The sequence below is a fragment of the Netta rufina genome (assembly GCF_964035555.1).
Source record: "Netta rufina genome assembly, chromosome: 28".
NCBI lineage: Eukaryota > Metazoa > Chordata > Aves > Anseriformes > Anatidae > Netta > Netta rufina.
Genome location: NC_140152.1, coordinates 817,171 through 836,974, shown reverse-complemented (window position 1 = coordinate 836,974; position 19,804 = coordinate 817,171).

Here is a 19,804-nt window from a genome sequence, read left to right as displayed (position 1 = left end):
AGGCTTTGCTGATGTCGGGGAACAGGATGAGGAGAGGATGAAGCACTGTGGAATGGGTGCTGCCCTGGGCCTGCTTTGCTAAGTCACAGCTTGCAGCGTCTTTGAGGCCTCCTCCTACCCACATCTTCTGGCTGTGGGCAGCGAGCCAGAAACTGGGGGGGCTTCATGTGGAAGTGGCCAGGATACAGCACGTGGGGTCTTGTAGCATGATGCTGCAGGCTGAGCACCAGCTGACCCACCTGTGGGCATGCAGATCCAGCCAAGGACAGCACAGGTGACCACATCGACCAGAGAAACCCTCTCCATGGCATGTCTGTCCTTCCAGCACCAAGCTACAGCCAGCCTCTCACCCAGGGACAAAGTGGTGCTGTGCGGTGCCCAGCAGCAGCAGCCTGGGAGCCTTCAGGTCTCAGTCCTCGTGGTGATGGCTGGATCAGGGGACAGACCCTGCTGGCAGCAAGGTGTCACGGGTTGCCTTCATCTGCTTTGTCCACTGGGATAGGAAGGAAGAGCCCGGCCATTGACTGGCCCGGCGGAACGGGGACGGTCGCTGGGGCCAATGCTCACCCTGCTGCCGGTGGTGTGCTCTCAAACGAACCAAGTTCACTTGGTCTCTGCTCCAAGCCAAAGGACAAGCAGTGCCCACAGCGACTGTGTGGCATGGGGGCCCTGACGCACCGCAGCAGCTCACAGCGAGCCTGTGATCGTGCCCAAAGCCCTGGAAAGCATTGATTCCTCAGCATACTGTGTGATCTATACATACCCAGAGCAGCTCTGCATTAAAGCCAGTCTGATCACACTCTAATCCACGTGTGACCTAAATATCCTGATTTACGAATCCCAGAGGTTTTCACTCTCTTTGCCTGGCAGAACAAGCAGCATTCAGGTCAGCTGGAACAGAAGATGCTGGATCCCATTAAATGCTACTTTTAGTCTCAGCTGCTTTCAGTAATTGTTCCATTATATGTTTTCTCACAGCCCAGTGCTGCTTAGGGCTAATCATTATTCTCTTTTAAGACTTAAAGCCATTAGTACCTCTGAGGAGAACACAAGCAAGTGGCTGTGTTCGAACACGGTATCTCAAACAAACAGTCCTTAGAACCGTACTGCTGGGGGATAGGGAAAGGTCCCACAGGAGGCCTCATCCTGCCAGTGGTGCCACCTTCCTGCAGGGTGAGGAGGGTCGTACAGGGACAACTACACCCCAAAGGGCAGCAGAGTGTGCTGCAGTGACAGCAGAAATCGCAGGAACTTCCTAACCAGCAGCAGACATTGGCTGAATGTTTCCCAGCACCTCCTGCCCTACAGCTCCCCATTTCTCTATTATCAGGCAACAAATTCCCAAGTTAAAATTCATCACACTGCAGGAACCACATGTAAAACCTACACACCAGGCTTGCCTGTGCTCTCCTGTCTCAGTATTTATTTCTTTGTTTCTCAGTGATAGTAAATGAAAGCTCAAAGGTTCAGTATCTGCTTTCTTAAAAAAGAATTTCCCCCTTGATATCACCAGGGCTGTCCACTTGGGTGTTTTCTGGCTCTGTAAGGAGGTTTCTGGGACCCTCATGGGTGCATTTATTACCTCGCTGAGGTTGGGAAACTTTGATGATGGCTTTCCTTCTCCAAAGTTCAGCCGGATTCTGTATTACTCTGTTAATTATGAGCAAAGCAGAGAAGGTTGGGACATCAGGACAAGAGCAGTTTCTGAGAGCAGTTCCCTTCTGCTCTTGTCTTTCACTCTCCTCACTTGTACAAAGCAATGCCAATGAAATATGTTCTGTAATAGAAACAAGCAAGAACCAAACCAGCTGGGTCTTAAAATAGCATTAAACTCCCTTTCCCAAAGCTGCATTCTTAATTATTCAGCTTTCTCTCCTTTTTGCCCAGCACCATTAGAATAATTTGCCCGGTGCAGGCAATGCCACTGCAGCCAGGCAAACAAATAACTGTTTGCATCATGCCCTGCTTGGAGCACTGTACGGATCACACCCTCCTAGGTTGAATTAAAAAACATCACATCTCAGAACTGAATGTTTTCTAGTCTTTTTCCATAATACCCCTGCTGACCCTTTGTTTCTAAATCATGTCCTGTTTAAACAGCCCAGACAGAGATTTGTATTTAAAATGAGGTCTGAGCCTACCAGCCGAGCAAGGAATAGTATTGTCCCCACAGCACCAACTCTGAAGCCTCCCCACAGCATTGCTCTGCTTTGTCACCCACATGGGGATGTCCTGCTCACAGCTTACCACTGGCACCTACTGCCTGCAGCAGCTTTGGGGTCGAGACCTTGGTTTGCAGGCCAGGAGGAGTCCTGCTGGTGTAAGTCCAAGGCAGCTTCTCTGAGTCAGTGGGGCCGTGCTAAGTTTACAAAGAAATCATGGAGCTGTATTTCAGGATCAAAAAGGCACATCTTTCTGACTGATGTTTGTTCACAACTCCTTGCCATCACCAGAAGAAGGCAAAAATCCTGGCAAAGCAAGGCTGCAATTGCAAACTTGCCATGGTTAATGCAAGCTTGAGAAGAATTATTTTTGTGAATTGATGGAGCAGAAGATGCAAGAGTGAAACTTCAGTGAAGGCAGCCTCTGTCCCATATGGCTGGCTGTCTCTGAAGGGACCTGGACAAGCACCTCCAGCCAAGTACTGTTGAGTGAAGTGATCAGTCAGTTAGAAGCACTGCACTGGCTTCTGTGCTGATTCTCACCCACACAGCACGGTGGTGTGATTAGAAAGGTTTACTCAGACTGACCCTTCTCCTTTCTCCCCTGGAGAAGCCAAATGACCTCATTGTCACTCCTGTTTCAGCAGCCTGTGCTTTATTTTGAGGCCTTTACTCTGGAGGGCAGGAACAGAGCTCAGCCTGGACCGAGCTGGTTCCTGTGATTGCCTGCCCCGCTGGCCTAGTTCTTCTGGCCAGAAAGGCACCGAGTGCCATGTGGCGCCCCAGGATGGGGCAGGCAGGAGCAGAGGCACGCAGGGCACGGCAGCGCACCGGAATCTGCCTAGGTACACAGCCAGTGAGGACGTGAGTCAGGAGCCCGCGGGCTGTGGTAGTAACAGCTATTTAAAGTGGTGATGGAGCAATTAAAGAACAGCAACACAATCATGTGAGTGGGCAGAACAGCAGGAGATGAGCTCCCGCACAGCCCCATCGTAGCAGCGAGGTGCTCGGCATCCCCTTGGCCAGGGACTCCTCAAATCAGCCCACTGGAGATGCCGTGCCCGTTGTTGCACCTCCCAACCAAAGGAGCGGGGACCTGGATCCTGCTGCAGGCTCCATTCCAGGAAGAAAACCCAAGGCACAGCAGCCAGGAGGGGGGTTTGGGCAGGGGCAGGACCTTGAGGTCCCAAGCCAAGGAGAACGGCTACATCAAGCCTGGATGATCCCCAGCTGGATGATCCCCAGCAGCACTTCCAAACAGTTCCCGGTCCTGGTCCCACTCAGCCCAGCTCTAGATGGAGAGCAGTGCGCAAGAGCCAGAGGCCCTGTGCAACCAGGGCAGGTGGAATTTGCCTCCTTTCCAGGGCAGTCGCTTTCTTTTGAAACGTGGCTGCCCTCGAGTGGTGTCTCAGGGCCACAAATGAAGCCCGTTAGAGGATGCGCACTTGCAACACAGCTGCAGGACAGAAATGCAAAAACTGCTGTCCCCTGCTCCATCACTTCTGTCCCTGCTCCTCGCTCCTGCATGCCCAGCCTGCTGGGAGGCTTGAAAGCACAAGTAGCTGAGTCTTTTTGCTGTTTTTTTTTTGTTGTTGTCATTTTTATTGTTCTAGTGAAATACAAACAGCAGCCTGAAAGAATTTCTTCCTCAAAACCCGAGTTAGTTCCCAAATTAGCCAGTTGAAATGGCAAGGGTTTTCTTTCCATAGGAAGTGCCACAGGAGCACGGGGCATCAGTGGTCCCCGTCTCTGAGCACTGCATTTGCCAGCCTCGAGCCTCTGCATCTTGGGAAGGTTGAGCTCAGTGGAGCTCAGCCTCCAGGGCAGCTTCAGGTCTCTACCACCATGAGACTGATGTCTCACTCTAGAAATTCAGGGATTTTAACAGTAAAAGCGAGATGAGCACGCAGCACTTTCCCTTTGATCACCTCTGTTCCTCCAGAGAGTGGGATGAGCACCTCCCCAGGCCCACCCTCGGTCTCTTGCAGCACAAGAAGCCACCTGAAAGCCAAGTAACAATGCATGCCTCCACCGGGCTGCTGATCCTTTCTGCCTCTGCACCCACATAAAATGGTGCTGGGTGCTACAGGAAAGCTGAACAGGGAACTGCAGCTCCCACCCTTAATACATGCAGCAGCTGTCCCCTGCTGGGGCACAAACTGCTCCCAAACCGTTCCATTGCCACCGCTGGACTGTTTTACAGCCAGCAGGACAAGAAACAGATGTGGTAGCCCAGCACGTACTAAGCAAAAGAATGAAAGAGTTTGCCTTCAGAAGCAGTCAGCCCATGCCAAAACACTGCTCGGTGTGTTTTGTACTCAGGTGAATGAGCTCATCGGAGAAAAATCAAAGGCAGCAAACCACTTTTGCAGGTGAATGAGCAACACAGCCAGGCTGGGAATTACAGGACAAGACGAGGCAGATTGCAGTGTGGGGCAGAGCCTGGTTTGGCCGCAGGGAAGTGAGCAGTCCTGTGCTGCCCCGTGGGAATTTCTTTTAATGTCACGCTGGGGTGGAGTGCTGGTGAGTAACTGCTCCACGGCAGGTCCAAGAAGTGAATAATTTTCCAGGAATAAAAAATAAAAGCCTAGGTACTCTGTGGAAGGGCACCCTATAAATAGGACTAACAAGTGGGAATAGCAGATGGGAAGTTTCTTGTCCCCATCCCCACCACTTCTGTGTGCCCCTCTCTGGTCCCCCGGTCCCAGTTTCTGTGCATGAGCTGGTGGGAAGGCAAAATCCCGCTGTGTCTGCTGGTGCAGGTCCTGGGTACAGGACTCTGCTGACTGCCCAGACATGTACCTGCTCAACCACACCTCCCTCTGGCACCTGAGCACCCTGGTGACATCTGTGCCACCTTCCAGTTTCAGCAGCTCTTGGTCAGTACTTTCTACAGGTATTAGAAAGAGGAGTGGAGTGACAGGGTAATCACCTACGCTTGTTTTTTTTTTTTTTTTTTTTTTTTTTAAATAAAGCGGTACTCCCCCCAGGAACCCATATGCAATAGGCTATAAATGAGCCAGCACCACAAAGAGGTCTTAGAGCCACTGTGGATGTAACTGCAAATGTCAGCTCAGGGATTATAACACCCAAAAGGCATCCTAGGGAATTGCTGAAAATGGTGCATAGATGTTGCTAGAAAAACCCATGATGTGCTTGCAAAAATCCCCCGTGAACCCACACCTTGAATGCTGCCAGCAGTGCTGGCCACCTAGTGTCAGAAAAGATGCAGATATGTGTCAAAAAGAGCCGGGTTGGGTGCAGGAGCAGACCGGGCGTACAGCAGAACTTCCACACAAGGAAAGGCTGAACAGAGTGAAACAGCAGAGAAAAACAACTTGAGAGATCTGTGAAAGCATGAATGGTGCAGAAAAGAGTGAAAGGGGGTGGCTACTCTCTAATTCACGAAGCACAAAAGCTGGAGCCTGGATGTAAGGAGCAATAGGTCAAAAACCAGCAAAAGGAGAGCTTCCGCATGGATATATGGTAGAAGCTTGGATCTCATCGTCAGGGGACCTGGTAGGGGCTCAGGAAAAAAACACTTTGGAAAGGGGTTAAAGGAGGTTACTGGAGGACTGGTCCAGGGGGGCTGCAAGACAAGAACATGGGCAGGTCCCACTGGTGGCTGAGCCTGGGTGCTCGTCCAGCACTGCCGGGCACTCAGCAGGCACTGCGGGTCATGCGCGAGGTGAGAAGCAGGGCCCAAACCTACACATCAAAACAGATTTCCCATGAATTACCATGCTACGGCTTTTCATAAAAGGCTAGCAGCACGACGTACAATTCATGAGGAACCTGTTATGTTTAATTAAAGGGGAGAAACTGATCCTGCTGTGAAACACTTCCAGATCCCATGCCAAGCTCATCATTGACTTAATTTACGGGACGTAAACAGGCCAGAAAATGGCATAAGCGGTAAAGTCACGTAACTTTTGCCAATTTGGGATTCCACAGCTGTGCAAAGGGAGGGTGACTGACAAATGAAATGAGATGAAGGCAAGAAAACAGTGAACTTCCTAACAGGCAGTGCAGGACAGGAAGACCACCTATGCTCTGCTACAGCTGCTCTTCTTGCTTCTCCCTGCTTTCTGCCTCCAGACATGAAGGTCACCCATCTTACACACCCGTGAAATCCCTCGTTGGCTTGAATTACACGTGTTCCAACCCTAGATGTCAAACAGCCAAGGCTGCTGTACCAGTGACACGGACATAAATTCCAGTCGACCTCCAGTGAAAGCGATAGCATTACCTGCACTGCCCCGTGCCCCCTGCAGCCCCCTGTCAGGGGACGGCTCCTGCCTGCCCCCAGGGCTCTGTGCTTGCCACTCGGTGTGGCTGTGCCCATGATGAGATGCAGCGTGTGCCCAAAAAGGGATTCTCAGCATTATTCATACGGAAAAAATGCTGTGGGATTGCTTCCCTTCGTGTAACTAACCGGTCCCATGACCTCAGTTTCATGATTCTTAATTTCTGAGGGAAATAATTTCCAATACCAAGAAGGGAGGGGCTGGCAGGCTTGTGGGGAAGGCACTAGCTGAGCAATTGCTTGCAAAAGGGACCAGCCTGGGCGTCACACCTTGGCTTCAGCCCTGGCTCTCAATGCCACCCGAAGTCTTTTGAGCAGCCACGAGCCTGGCTGTGAATGGAGAGCTCAGAGCCACCGAGACCTGCTGCTGGAGGCACCCTCAGCAGCGCAATTGCCAGTCCCTAAATAGAGCTGCTCTCCTTTTACATGGAAAAGAGGGATGCAAGGAATTCAAAACCACGAAAGGAGAAGAGGGCACTGCAGAGCTACTCAGGTTCAGCTGCAGTTTCACAAACGCTTTAAATATCGCTCCCTGCTGTCCTGTCCGGGGCTGGGCAGTGCAGAGGAAGCTGAAACAGCCTAACATCTTGTGGAAAAAGTGGTGAAAAAATAGGGGACAACAACAGGAGATACTCCCTGGTTGTACAGGAAGATGCCTCCAGCTCCCCTCTTTTCCTCCATGGATTAGAATTTTGCAACGGGCCTGAATTTGGGTCCTGGAGACCAGAAGGAGTTGCCACAGCATTCTGGTAGCTCATGTCACACCCTGAGGTTTCCCACAGACCCTCCCACCCCAAACAGCTGGGGTGAACACCAGCCTGCCTCCGCGGCACAAAGGCTCCCACCAGGTTCCCAGGTGCACAAGTAAGCTTCCAGAGCAGAAGAAAGCAAATAGAAAGGCAAAAATATATATACAAAAAAATAAAAATAAATAAATAATAATAAAAAGCCCAACCCAGGACTTTTGGGTGCTGAAAGGGCTGCAGATGCCAGGAACACCTTTGGAAGGAGAATTTTTGCAGGTAAGCACCAGCTCACACTGCCAGCGAGAGGGGAGCTACCTGCCAGGATGGGAGCAGTCCTGCAGCAGGATGGGGCTGAAGCACAGAAGTCACACATGGAGGCGCAGCTGCTCACTGCTGGGACCAAGCATGTGCCCAGGAACAGCCCCATGGCCCCGCTGGGCTTCAGTTTCCCTTCCTGTGAACAGGGGGAATAATATTTGCCATGCTTCTAACATTGCAGAAAGATAAACTCACTCAGCTTGTAGAGGATCTTAAAGGAGTTTAGCACTTGGCATTTCTGTTGCAAAGTTTATTCACTACATTCACCATCCCCAACTCCTCCGTGATATCTGCTAGAGCTTTTTTTCAGTTCTGCTTTCTGTGTCCAAACAACAGATTTTTTTTTTTTGTTCCTCCTCTCCAGACATGACTCGCTGCTTGCCACATCCTCCAGTCAGAAATCACCCCTGACACCTGGCCCCCAATTTCCATGTGTTTAGCTCAGTCCCTTTCACAACAGGTTGCCAATGCTGCTCCTCCTTCCTTTCCTCCTCTGGGTGCTGAGTGCTTGTGGCCAGCAGTGGCAGAGATGGCTCAGACAAACTGCGTCCCCGTCCCCTGGTGCTAGGGCAAACCCAGCAGAGAGGCTAATCCCAGCAGGTTTCCGCTCAGAAACCTCCCACCTCTGTCCTGATAGAGCAGAGTAGGGCTTGCAGCAGCACAGCTCTGTGTGTACTTGCAGTAACACTGTTCTGTGCATGCTTGCAATGATGCTTTCTGTGCATGCTCACAGTATTGCTGCTCTTTGTGTGTGCTTGCAGTGTTGCTGCTCTGTCAATGCTCGCAGTATTGCTGCTCTGTGCACGCTTGCAGTGATGCACACTTACAGCAGCACTGCTCTGTGCATGCTCGCAGCGATGCTGCTCTGTGCACGCCTGCAGCTTCCTCTGAAGACAACAGCAGCCAATCGGTGACATGGTGCGGGGCAGAAATGCTTTCTGCTTGGAGACAGAAAAGCAAAGACACAACTGAGTGCAGCTGGCAGGGCCAGGGTGCACCCTGCAGCACCAGGGGCCCCCGGGGAAGGCAGTGGAGCGGGCCTGCAGGGAGCGAGGAAAGGCACTGGCTGGGCTGTGCAGAGAGAAGGGAAAGCAGCCTGCTTGGCCCTTGCTTGTAGCCAAAGCCTCCCAGCACTGGGATTTGTTTTTTTCTTACACGTGAGGACTTTGCAGTTGAGACATAAAGAAAATGAGAGTGGGAGTGAGAGGTAGTGAGAGGTAGAGAAGAAAGCTGGGCAGAGCTGGGACCAGAGGGAGGGTGTAAATAGGCAAGGGAGGAGGAAAAGAAGCAAGAATGTGGGTGGACAGACAAGTGAGAAACTCAGAGAAAAAGGCAGGCTATGAAAAGCATAGAGAGGTGAAGAAAGGTATGAAAGAGGTGGAGAAAGGTATGAAAAAGCATAGGGAGGTGAAAAAGGGAAGCTGGAGCATTGCAGAAAAGCAGCTGCAAGGGGAGCAGGCAGGAGGACCCTTCGGCAGCCCTGAGAGCAGGCAGGGAGCAAGCGGCCCCTGGGCTCGCAAGGTGGGCTCGTGGGTGGAGGTGGCAAATTGTCACAGGGGGGCAGAGAGCTCCCCCAGCCAGCGCACAATTCATACTGATGCACCTGAGTAAAGGACCCCAGCGTGGCCACTCCTCAAAACCCTACTACAGGCAGGTGTAGAAGGATTTGCAAACTGAAATCAAATGTATCTATCAAACACCAATTTTAGAGAATTCGCCTTAGTTAGCTATGATGCCATAAAGCACTCCGAGAGAACGCTACTGGTGAGCACGTCCCCCGTACCCAGGTTTCCCTCTCCTGTGAGTGCAGGTGCAGAGAGGTGCCCTGGTCATGGAGCTGCTCCATGTCCCTGGTGTCCCTGCTGTCCCTTCTGTCCCTGCTGTCCCCAGTGCCCCTGGTGCCCCTGCCCTGCCCTGTCCTGGTGGCGGGGAGCTGAGGGCTGGCAGCAGTAGGCAATGCCCCGGGGGCAGCAGGACCCGTGCCCACCGCCGCCACCTCTCCCCTCTGTTCCCACTTGTGCCAGATGGGATGGGGACAGAGCGCTGGGGGCTGGGGTAGCATTGCTGGGGTGGTGGGGGCTCCTTTTGTACTGTTCTTCTCACCGTGACATTTCAATGGCTGGCCCCCAAACATTTTCTGACTGCTGTGTGTTTTCCCAGTGACTCAAAGGCAAGAATCTTTCTGAATAAATCATTTAGAGGCAGGAAAGAAAAAAAAAAAAAAAAGGAACAGCTCTGACCCCACACGTACACACACTCCCCTCCTCCTACAAGCGTGTTTTGGAGCTGCTCAAGCAAAGGGAAGAGTGAGCAGGAGTAATTTTCCATGGATGCAGGGAACAATTGAGCCCCGCGTGGTTTTCGTCGTTAAAACGCTTCCCTCCAGCAGTTTCTGCTCCTCCATGCCAGACAAAGGCGATGTGCATGCAGAGACCGGTTCAGCCTTGCTCCACCCTGCGGTGTCGAGGTGCAGGGTGCCGGGGAGGAGGCACGGGGGGGACACAGATGTGGTGATGTGGGCTCACTCCAGCCTCGCTCCCTCGGCACGTTGGGGATACCTGAGTCAGCTGGGGTGGCTCAGGCACAACGACACGATGGTTTGGTCTGGGGGATGAGCTCTTGTGGTGCTGGGGAGGGACATGAGGGCAGTGCTGGTGTTGTGTTGGTGCTGAGTGGCTGCAGGGCAGTGCTGGTGTTGTGTTGGTGCTGAGTGGCTGCAGGAAGACAGAGAGAGGCCTCGGCATCCTCAGCGTTGCACAGGCTGCAACCAAAAGAGCTCTGAAATGTCCATCTCCAGGAGCTGAGGGACAGGAGGGAGCAAGGCTCAGGCTGGCAGGTCTCTGCTCTTACACATCAAGCCCCGGCATTGTTTCTGAGCCCCATTTGGTGCCTTATTCCTGCTTTTTTCTGAAGTGATGCTGACTACACCCACTGTCCTGGGAACATGCTGCTCACGGGGAGCACATGGGGCTGAAGGGCAGCAGCACCCACTGCGTACAAACCATGTCAAGGTTACCTTTAGCTCTGGGTGAGAAGAAAGATGGAAAGCAACTGGTTTTCACCAAAAAATATTTTCTTCGTTCCTCATCAAAGATTGGCATATGGCAGCTAGGCAGACTCAGGCCCAGACTGGTGGGAGATCTCTAAGCAACATTTTTGTGGTGCAGAGTAAGATTTTGCCAGCCTCCTCCCAGCCAGCCAGGTACTACTGAGCTGGTGGCTCAGCCCAGAGCTGTTTTACAGCCCTTCGCCAGACCACTGAAGAGGGCTTTCAGCAGAACATCAAAGACAAGGCTCAGAGAATCACAGGAGCTGGTGCTGCAGCTCCAGCAGCCCTACACAGTGGCAAAAGCCCCAACACCTTGGTTCCCTTAGGACCCCCCAGGTGTGCATGCCAAGCTTTTTGCTCCTTGCTCTATGTGCTTTTTCACTTCCTATTGCAACAGCCAGCAAACGCATTTATGAACAGCTGTGTTTTGTCTAGGAGCTGATGGCACTTAGCATGGCTGTGGATTGATGCTTTACAACCGTAGCTTGTGCAGCAAAGATTTGGGGTAGCTGAGATGCTTCATTGACAATAAGCAAAACAAAGCAAAAGGAAGCTATTACAGAAGATGATCTTGGTTTGCTTTGCCAAAAACAACAACAACAACAACAAAACAGCCCACGAAGGCCTGAGGGGTATGATTGCTACACATAAAAGCACCTGTGAGAGGGCTGAGATGCTTATTTAAGCATAAGGACAAGGTTGGCATGAAACCAATTGGGTAAAAACTGGCTGCAAATAAATGCAAGTGGGATTAAGAAGGTGTTTCCCAACTCTTAGAGTGCTCAGTTTGTGGAATAGCCTTGCAGGGGATGCACTGGAGGCTGAGAGGGTGGAGCACTGCACCTTTTTGAAGGGGATCCCAGGTCTACATGTGGACAGCAGGTCCAGGTTTGTCTCTCCTGGCCCTAGAAAGACATTCCATGCCTCAGTCTGGGAAACTGGGAGGCTGAAACTTGCACCTCGGGGAAATCCCAGTGCTCAGCATCCCCTTAAAGCCATGCCAAGAGCTCCTGAAATCTTCCCAGATGAAAAATAGAAGCAACTACATAAGATGACTTCCCTTGGATTGTGTGTGCCTTTAAACTGCTAAAGTACTACAATGAGAAGGGATCTTGGAGAGCTACAACAATAGCTTATTTTGAAGGAAAATTAAGACCAGCTTGTTTATCCTAATCTTGCAGCTTCCTCCAAACAAATGTGTCACAGCTGTTATACCTGGAGGTCATGGAAAAAGGGTCTCAGCAGAACGGCTGTGAGAAGCGGTTGAGGCAAAGAGTGAGAATGTATCCTCCAGCAGGTCGGCATGCTGGGGTGCCAGCAGGCTGAACTGGGATACTGAGGGCTTAATCAGGCCTTTTGTAGTATGAAATTTGCATTGCTTTGCATGCAAGGCTCAGGAAAGTAGCTGCTGCCCCAAATACTTATTTTTTTTTGCCTCACTGACTGATCAAACTTGATTTAGTACGTGGGTCAGATATAAATTCCCTTCTAGTTAAAATTCAAAGAGTTAAAAAAGTTATAGGGAGACAGGCGGTGGTGATGCAAGTAACCAGATTCTTGTTGTCATCACCCTGGTGCTGCTGGACAAAGGCAGAAACTGTACCACCGGCAGGCAGAGCTGCTCAGAGGTGCAAGGCAGTGGCGATGTCAATCTACATAACCATGAGAACATTAAAATCAAAAAATACAGTTTTGCATAAATTGATGTTTTGTGTCTGTCTCCACAATATTTCATGGGAAAAAGCATCCAGTTACCACAAGGAAGCATATTTCTAAACCCATTTAAAATCTTAAAACCGCAATACATAAACCTAACAATACCAAGCAGCAAGACATCAGGAAGCCATTGAAAGAAAAGCCCAGTGTAATATAAAAGAGAACTAAACATGACTATCGCTGCCAAAGAATAATCTCCTTTAAATATTTTTAAAGGCAGCAAAGAGGATTATCGATGAGGTTTGAGACAAGATAAGGACAGATAATTTAGGTTCCAGAGAACATTTTGCCTATTCTGAAGGTACTTTGAGGTCAACTGACTTTTGAAAATGACCTAAATAAAAAAAAAAAAAAGGAACAACAAAAGCCCAGTCCATTTTCTGAACGATTTGAGGTTGGAGGGGCTTTGCCTCTGTATGGCCTGAGGTTGTTCCTTTCTCTGTGCCTCAGCTTCCCCATCCACAGTGACACAACAATGCAAGTTACAGCCTCCGAAGGGAGCCTGAGGGCTGCTTAGAGGTAATGCTGACAACTTAAATACGTACATCACAAATTCTGTTTTTGCTGTCTCAGTACATATGGTCAAGGGGTGGCGCAGGATCTGCTGGAGGCACACTCTGGTCTGTGCCAGGCCAGTTTTTGTGTGCATGCTGCACCCGTGGAGCCACGATGTGACGCAGCAGAACTGCGGGGCTGTTGCGCTGTGTGCGCTGCTCTGGCAGCTGTGGAACTGCCCTGCTGGCTCTCGCTGCTCTCTGTCACGTCCCAGTCCTTGAAGAACAGCGCTGATTACATTTTCCTCCCTAATGAGCTCAATGAGTCTGAGGATGGGCTGAGAGTGCCCCAGAGGATGGTGTTCAGGCCACAGCCTGAGCTTGAGGAGACGTCTGCACAAAGTACAGACATTCCATGGAAACACCACGGGAGCAAGGAACTGGGCGCTAAGGAAGCTGCCTGCTGCATGACTGAAATCCAGAGATGTACCAGAAGGGCAGGGAACCACCACAGTCTGCATGCCATTTAAAAGGACGTACACAGGAGCCAGACCAAAATTATCCCACTGACGCAAGGAAGGATGGAGAGAAACATTCCCATGGAGGCTAGGCATCCATAGGACCAAAAGCCACAGCCTCAGGAGCTAAAACACCCCAAAACCAAATTTCAGAAACAGTTCTCAACTCCACACAGCTTGTTTTCTGTAAGCACAGCTGCTCCCTTTCCTTGCATGCACTTCTGAAGCAGGAGGTTTTCAGATTGTCTTCTGAAGTACTTGGTAAAAGTCATGGTAAGCAGGAAATCAGCCTAAATTGGGTCATTAGTCCAACCAGAATGGTAATTTTCAGGTTTCTTGCCTTCCTTATGCCACTGATTTATCTTCAAGCACCTTGGTTTTATTGGGAGTTACAAGCACATGCTCAGCAATAGGTGGAAGAGTGCTTTGGCAGAGGAAAGGACAGCCATGTTCTGGAGCTTTCCTGCATGTGCCTGGCTCATTCTCAGCTGTTTGGCTGCCCTGCCTCTGGGAAGCTGGGTGCCGGGCATCGCGACACTCCCAGCACCGCATCCCGCCTTCTAGCCAGGGACGCATTGAACCCTGCAGAACTCAGCTTCCTCCAGAAGTTAATGTCAAGCAGGAGGCAGTGTAAGTTAATTTGTACATAGGGCGGCTTCATAAATAAAAACCTTTAAAGAAAACTGGAAAATTGTGGTACCAAAATAGAGGTGCCTTCACTTGAAAGCCTCTGCTCTGACACCCAAGTGCAATGACAGCCTGGGGACTCGGTACGGCGGTTGCACTGTACGGGCTCTACCTGCATGGGCAATGTCTTGCCAAGCTGTCACCTTCCACAGGCTTAAACTCAGGAGTGGTTTTTTTTTGTTTGTTTTGTTTTTGTTTTTTAATAAAAACCATAAATAAACAACCTGAGCTGCTAGCAGCCTGCTAAGCTGGCTGGCAGTCGGCTACAGCTCCACCCTGGCTTGGAAGGATCACTGGCTATCTCTGTATGCACCGTGAGTAAATATTGGTTCAAACACAGAGAGCTCATGGGCTAAAGCACAAGGCTGCATGAAGCTCAAATAACTATGCTGGCAGAAGCGCTGGTGGCCAGGACTGGCCCTCGCTGTCCCCTCCTGTATCACCCAGGGGCGGTGCTGGCTGTTAGCACTGCTCCAGCTGCTAGTACTGCTCCAGAGAGCTCTGGCCAGCCTTGTGCTTAGCACAAAGTCCCCTGGGATTTTACCTGAAATAAAGCAGCACACAGCACACATATACAGCTGGAAGAAAGCCTGTGTTGCCAATTCTGCTGGTCGGAGGCTATTCTCAGGCTTGTTCTCAGCTGCAGCAAAGGGGTGAAGTGATTTCCCTCACCAGCAACTCACAAAAGGACGGGCATGGCACATAACTCATTGCAGGCTAAATAACCTTCCCTGCCCTCGGGGCTTGTTCATTTTATTTATGGGAAAATATGCTCGTTAATACTCTTATCACAGGAACGATCTAATCGGGGGGTGGGGGGGATACTCTCCTTTGAATATATCCATTTTAATGAGCTGTTGGCAAACTGTTTAGGCAGGCAAAACTGACTCTGAACGCATTTCTAACAGAGCAGATTCTGCACAGGTCTTAACGTTCATCCTGCTGGCATCTGTTTGTTTTGATAACATTTCCAAACGAAATTATGAATTACAAAAGCCAAGCTGTACTGTGCACTTCCTCGTCCCTAAGGTTAACTGATCCAAGCACAACAAGAACTGAAGGAAAATAAGCAACCCTGTCCAGCTCACCCGCCCACCCTCGCGACACGGAGGGTGTAGAAATAGCCCCTCCTGAAAAGAAACACCAGAACTGCTCTGAAAGAGAAAAGGGAAGCTACACCACAAATAAATAAATAAATAAATGAAATTTAAAAACAAGTAAATAAATTCAGTACACAAAGGCTCCAGCAAACAGCTCCGCAAGTGGGTCAGCAGGGAAAGAAAACACTTGTGGAATTCTTCCACAAAGCCTCTGCACACCAAAATGCAGACTGCGTATGATCGGACGGAGGCTTGTTTTCTCAGGACCAGCTCTGCAAGGTGCTGTGCCCCCTGTTCTGCCCCTGCTAGCAGGATTGAAAGCGCTCGATCTGATCCCCAAATTAAACTCCCCTCTGTAGGTCTGCATACTTTGCAGGAATCTGAACCTTGTCACCGCTCATTTAACACAGGAACGGAGAGGGCAACCCCTGGGAGCTACATCTGGCCCAAAGTAAGTGAAACAGAAAATGGATCGTGGAAGGGAGGATGTTGCAATGATTTGCACTTCATTGTTTTGCAACTACCTCTGAATTCCTCATGACTGCTTGCTCATAATTGGCAGCAGCACCCGGAGAAAATCAATACAAAAATCAAGCATTTTTTTCTGAAATTACAGAACCGTAACAACAAATTGCTTAGGCGCATGCTTCTTTCCCCGACAATGTTAGGGTGCCGTCCCCTGACGGTCTCCCGTGTCTCCGGCTGCTGGCTGGCGCTGCCCACGTTTCCTGTTCTCACTTCAAGCTGCTCCTCTCACCCCCGCATCATTTTTATAAGGAAACCAAACTGCAGCGCCTCAAAAGCCTGCTCCTGCAAACTTAGAGAAGACAACTCGGCACTTATTAGTGACCAGCACTATGTTGGTTTACACCCCTAAAAACGATAGTGAAATTTTAAAGCATTTTAAGCATCTGTTACCTCATCTGCATTCAATATATAGTCCTCTTCATACCAGCTGTTTTTAAGTGAAAAAGCAGAGTTCCAAAGTTTCTTTGGTAAGAAGCACAGACATTTGTTGGCCCAACGTACTAGCAACTGCTTTCTTCTTGTTTAATATCTCACAAGGATCTTGGAAAATAAATTCTTCCCTGTGCTGTTAAACACTGACGAATTCCAGCCTTACTTTGCAGTGGCACACAGAATTTCCTTCAAGCACAAGGGGGTCTGAAGAAAACCTGACCTTCAAATCACACCGTTCTTGCAGGGAAGTCAGTGAAAATGAGGAGAGTTTTCCAGCTACAAAAAGTGTTCTAATTACATGACCCACAAAGATCAGAATAGATTCTAACTCACCAAAGACCATTGTTAGTGGGGGAGCATTTAAAATTAGGTAACTGACAGTTAACTATTACCTGTAAGACTATGAATCCGGAGTTTGAAGGAAAGAGACAGACAGACCTAGGAGCCCCACTTTAGAAGACTTAGGTCTTACCCAAGTTTAGAAATAACACTGTTCAGTGTTTTGATAAAGACCTCATAAACTTGTGCTGAGCTTTGTCTCCATACAGAACAGACCAAACTGAACATTTAAATTATCCTGGGAGAAGAAGCAGCTAAATTACAGGGTGGAGAAGTCATCACAATCACTTCTGTGAAAACACGTCATGACAGACATCTCTGTATCATCTTTTGTTCTGTTTTGGTGCTTGGCTGCATCCCTAGATAACTCTTAAAACTGTTAGAACAATGAGCATCTTCCTGGAACGGAAAGAGAGAAAATAGGCAAGCAGAACAACTTGCTTTTATAGTCTGGGTTACTTGATTTATTGAAATAGTTTTTACTACTTTTATGGAGATACTAAGTATGCAATGCTATGTAAGGACTGTCCATGCTTTAAAAGAGAGCTTGTGTTTTTCTTTCTGTTGTACTTGCCTAGTCAGCAAATCAGAGGCAGATTAATTCCCATGATGCTGCTAAATGTCATAAACATCTCCTCTTTCCACATCCAAGAAGAGCTATGACAGCATGATGCAGCTAAGCAGGAAATATACTGGGCTTTCTGCTACATGTCCATTACCAATCTTTTCCACTCATCTTCACTGGAGCTTTGTTGCTGCTCTAGCACATGCAAGCGGGCACTGCTGCAGTGCAGCCCGGGCAGCCCACTCCCCAGTAGCACCCTCAGTGGCAGAAAAAAACACAGAAACAGTAATGGTTGCAGTCTTCTTATTTAGTCTTGTTTTAATCACCTAATCAACAGCAGAACAGCTTATCTTCCCTTTTCTAAATAAAAGAAGTGATACAGCTACAGTATCAACTTGCAGGATTTCAGGATGGCCAAGTCTTAAGAGTGTTTTGGATCCTGCACATCTTCCTAAGCACTAGTTTTGTGTCATCTCATCACAAACTCGTGCAAACCAGAGAGCAGACAATGAAGAGGTAAGACATGCCGTTACTGGTCCTGTCCATTTCTTCCTTGAGCATCTGTTTAGATCAGCTACCAACCTACTTACTCCTGTGCTATCATAAACTCTGCTTTCAGTCTAACACTCTTCAGAATGTAAAAACTATAAAAAATTGACAAAAATCACTAACTGGTGATTCTGATTAATGTTTGGGATGTCTCTTGTTAAAAGAGACTGAAAGACTTGCTGAAACAAGGTAAAAAGAAAAGCAAATGAAGTTCTGGAAAATAAAACTATTTTGTTTTCCTCAACCTGAAACTATTCAAACTTAGGTTCCTGATCTGGAGTTTGGCTGTGTTGCTTCTTCTGTACTTTCTCCGTTAACAGGTCTGGTTATTTAGTAACTCAAATTGCACAAGATCTTTTCCCAGCTGATTTTATACAGCCTAATTACTATGACCTGTTTGTGTAAGAGAACTTCTGGGACTCGCTGCACGTTCTCCTCTGAGGAGTTCAGTAAGCAGTTCAGGAGAGAGCTGCTGGAAGCTTAATGGCACAGGCTCTCTGCTGCTTGTCAGCTTCGGGAACTATGCTGGTCCTTTGAAATGTGTCACGGAGACATGGTCGTTGGGGGCCAGTGGAATGAGCAGGTCTTTGATAGCGTGTTTGTGGACACCAGCACAGGACTTGGGATGAACTAGAGCCTCAGGACTTTGATGGAGGAGAATGGCTACTTGCAATTGTCCCTCTTGCCTCTGTGTAGAAAGCTACTGTGCCACAGCAGATGTGGGTGTATATGAATGGAAGCCCACATGTCAGCTGTTAGGGTTCACTGCCTGGTTATTAGATAAAACCAGGGACTGAGTGTTGGCCAAAGATGCCAAACAAAATGCAGCTGGAGCAATTAGGACACAGACACACACTTACTTCTGCATATTCTGCTATGGTAGGATAATCATGGCAAAACAGTGGTAAAAAACAGCTGGAGATGGCAACATCTCAAAGTGCCTCAGCTGTTAATCCTGACATTCTGAGTCAGTCTTCTCTGTGAGGATTTATGAATCATTGTCACTGCTAAACTGGAAGAGGCAGGCTATCTCAGCAAAACTGCAGCTGGAACTAATCCCACACAATATTTAATGCACAAAAAGAAAACAGGTTGATTGGGCTTTTTGCAGACTACAGAACAGCACAGTGTTATCCAGGTCACTCAACTGTAAAATGGAGTGATGGCCCACTGAGATGACAGGTATCCACTGAGCAAAGCTGTTTCCAGTGCCACAGTAAAGCAGCTGCAAAGATGATGTCCTTTGACACAGTGCCATTATCAGGAATTACAGCTGGATTACCACATAAATAATAAATGTCATTATTAGAAATAATGAAACCTAAAACAAAATGCTAAGCCTGTCCTTCCATCAACAAATATATCTCCCCCTCCCTCCCCACCCACCCCACCCCCCAGGAAACTTTTCTAAAACAACACACAAAACATGAATTGCCAAATCTTCTCTGATGTGCTTCATTTGGTCCAAATATTCCTGAGTTGCAGCTATCCCATTGTTTCAAGTTGGTCTCTGGGTAATGCATTAAATGGCAATCAGCTTCCCATCCATAAATCAACAGCCACACGTAGAGAGTATGATGAAAGCACCAACATCGCATTTATTTTGTGTTCTGGGAGCTAAGTGCAGACACCTGCAGCAGGAAAAGGCTTTTTCTCTTGTAACTCTTACTTACCACGACTCCCAGACTAGTCACTGGCTGCTGGCCAGGCTAGGCTTGTCATCTAAGCTGCAGGAGAACAGACAATGTTTTTGTTTGGCAATACACTTTGTTCCATCACAGTAAATCAGAGCAGTTTCAGGACACAGAAGGAGGGTGGGGATTTAGACACTTATTCTTGTTCAAAGTGGAACCAATCAATGGTTTATCCATGTGCTCAGAGCTCCTGGATGGGAACATTTTAAAGCAAATAAATATAAACAACACAATAAAAATATTATATATGTATATTCAGATGCAGCTACAGTACCTGAAGGCAATAAACAGGCTTGTTGTAGCCCGGGTTGAACAAAAAAAAAGAATACAGACATCTACATTTTTATACAAAACCATGATTTTATTTTTTTTTAACATTACAATGTATCTTCAGTATTCTTCTTTGGCTATATAAAAATCTTTTTTTCCATTTCATTTACAAGGCATACCTGCCCACAAACTCAATTCAGCATCATGTAAACCTTTATTTTAGCTTTCTTTCCATGTAGGACAGTAACATCCACCACTTAGGATGTGCCCTGACTTGCACGATGTGCTTCTGACTTGGTTTTTAGAAAGGGGCTGGTATCACCTCGTAAGC